Source organism: Acipenser ruthenus, unplaced genomic scaffold, assembly GCF_902713425.1.
Source record: "Acipenser ruthenus unplaced genomic scaffold, fAciRut3.2 maternal haplotype, whole genome shotgun sequence".
NCBI classification, from domain to species: domain Eukaryota; kingdom Metazoa; phylum Chordata; class Actinopteri; order Acipenseriformes; family Acipenseridae; genus Acipenser; species Acipenser ruthenus.
Window position 1 is genome coordinate 1 of NW_026708648.1, and position 2,500 is coordinate 2,500.

The window sequence follows — 2,500 nt, forward strand, 5'->3', positions numbered from 1 at the left end:
AACACTTCGGTCATGTGGATATCGCAACAACGTGAAATATGTGAGTGACCGGCAGGGCAGCGAACCCATCCGTGACACTGACAAAGTCTACACAGGATCCCAGAGCAAGTTAATGGGAATAGATCTTACCTTGGCAAATGAGACAGGCAGCCGAGTTATCAAAATAAACTGAAGAATTCCCAGAATAACTTTCAGTTGAATCTCCATTGCGAGTTCTGGTTTGGAACGGCTCAAGAAAAAAAAAGCTCCAAACTCGTATTTCTCTTTATATATATATATTTATTTATTTTTTAAAATCCGTCTTTTCCAACCCTTATGGTATAAGGAAACTTAGAAACAGGACTCTTAAATGCTGAAACCCAAGTTTAAAAATCTCCAAACAGAAGTCCGGCGTATTCCACATTGTAAAAATAACTAATCCACGGTGGGAACCGTCTGTAATATCCGATGTGCTGATGATAATGAAGAATTAATTTTCAGAAATGATATTCCAGGTTTTGGTTATTTTGAGACTTTTCTTTCAACAGTCCTAGACCAAACAGGCGGTCGTCTTGAAGTGTGAGTAGCGATGGAAAAATCAATTATATATAGATATATATTCAATTAGTGTCAGAGAATATTTTTTATTCCTTAACAAAAATGCAGTTCGTGTTGTTATCAACAGAAATAAAAAAGAAAACTTTTCAAATTGTGTATTAGTAATAATAATATTAATAATAATAATAATACAGAGCTACACCGTTATTCAAACACACACGCTTTCTCTTCTCTTGAATTAAAAACATCTTCAAACTCGCGTTGTACAGCGGAGGCAGTGTCATTTGCTGTCTGTCGTCGGTACCTCGGCATCATTTCATTAAATGTCATAAATGAAAATAAAATATAAATATAAATACATACAGCTCTGGGACACGTCAATACACAAACGGTCCTCTATATAAATGAATCCTGATAACCTAACCGTCCCCGACACGAGACCTGGCGGTTTGCCGTTTGAATTTTGAACCGTGTTCTAGAACTCGGGTCCCTCCTCGCGCAGTCAGCCAGTCCGGGTGCAGGTGCGGCGGCGGCGGTTGAGTCAGTCTCGGCTCTGCTCGGTTGAGTCAGTCTCGGCTCTGCTCGGTTGAGTCAGTCTCGGCTCTGCTCGGTTGAGTCAGTCTCGGCTCTGCTCGGTTGAGTCAGTCTCGGCTCTGCTCGGTTGAGTCAGTCTCGGCTCTGCTCGGTTGAGTCAGTCCCGGCTCTGCTCGGTGATGTTGGGGAGGGTTGGGGAAGGCGGGCTGGTTGTCGTTTCTCGGCTCTGCTCGGTGATGTTGGGGAGGGTTGGGGAAGGCGGGCTGTTGTCGTTTCTCGGCTCTGCTCGGTGATGTTGGGGAGGGTTGGGGAAGGCGGGCTGTTGTCGTTTCTCGGCTCTGCTCGGTGATGTTGGGGAGGGTTGGGGAAGGCGGGCTTGTTGTCGTTTCGCCGGGCTGCTGTTGCTGCTGCTGTCGCCGCCGGGGTTGGCGTGTAAACTCATGACGAGACCCTTTCTGTTCAATCCACGGTCTGTCAGCGCAATCTCCTCCCATAGGCGTTTAATTAAAGAGACAAGCACACCCTTTTTAAAAAGAGAGGCGGGCGCGTTGCTGGTTTTGTTAAATACTGTAGAACTATAGCCTATAGTCCGATAGCGTTGTTAATTTTTTGTCAGATTTTTTTTTCTTCACTTTATAAAATTAACAAGGAAACAATAATACATTACAAATAATAATAATAATAATAATAATAATAATAATAATCTTGCCATACACCAAACGACTACTACTACTACTAATAAGTCTAATATTATTATTATTTTTTATCACAAGGACACATCGTACTTTTGAAACTACAGTAATGAACGGAATTTTCTATAGTGTTGCCCTAACGTGTAATACCAGTGGCTGCGGTAAGGGGTCGCTGTTACAGAACCAGCCACTCCCCTCGACAGCGATAGGAAAGTTCTGTTCAAGCACGTTAGTTAACCTGTGTGGACATCTACGAGAAGTATTTCAATTAAAATAACATTTTAAAAAGTTGTGTATTTGGCACCAGCCTCTATCTTTCTGAGAAAAAAAAAAAAAGTTGAGTTTAGACAAAAAAGTTTAGACAAATTTTCTACTAACAACCAAACGAGCAAGATGGGCCGAATGGCCTCCTCTCGTTTGGAAACTTTCTTATGTTCAAAGGTTTTACTGTAAACAGTTTATTGTTAATTTTAGCACGAAGAAAACGCGTGGTTTGATTGAAACGATAAAATAACTTTTTTTTTTTTTTTTGAATGCCACGCTTGTGTGAGATTGACCTATACATATCAATATCGATCCGACAAATAACAGTTTGAACCCAGACGCTCGTCCTAATCAATACAACTGGCGCTGGATTTATTTATTATTATTATTATTATTATTATTATTATTATTATTATTATTACAAACAACGTATGATTCGTGCTGCGACCTGTGCCGCCGCGGTAGATTTATTT

At 40.9% G+C, this 2,500-nt stretch overlaps 1 protein-coding gene across 3 annotated transcripts in view; it reads right to left on the reverse strand.

Annotated features, from left to right (window-relative positions):
* Nucleotides 1–258: 258 nt before the first annotated feature.
* The window catches only part of LOC117969906 (dnaJ homolog subfamily C member 4-like), a 17,593-nt gene continuing 15,351 nt past the window's right edge, over nt 259–2,500 (reverse strand). For all 3 annotated transcript variants that reach the window (XM_059021493.1, XM_059021494.1, XM_059021491.1), the window contains exon 7: nt 259–2,500. This exon is cut by the window's right edge and continues 1,068 nt beyond it. The gene's annotated coding sequence lies outside the window, so the exon portion shown is untranslated.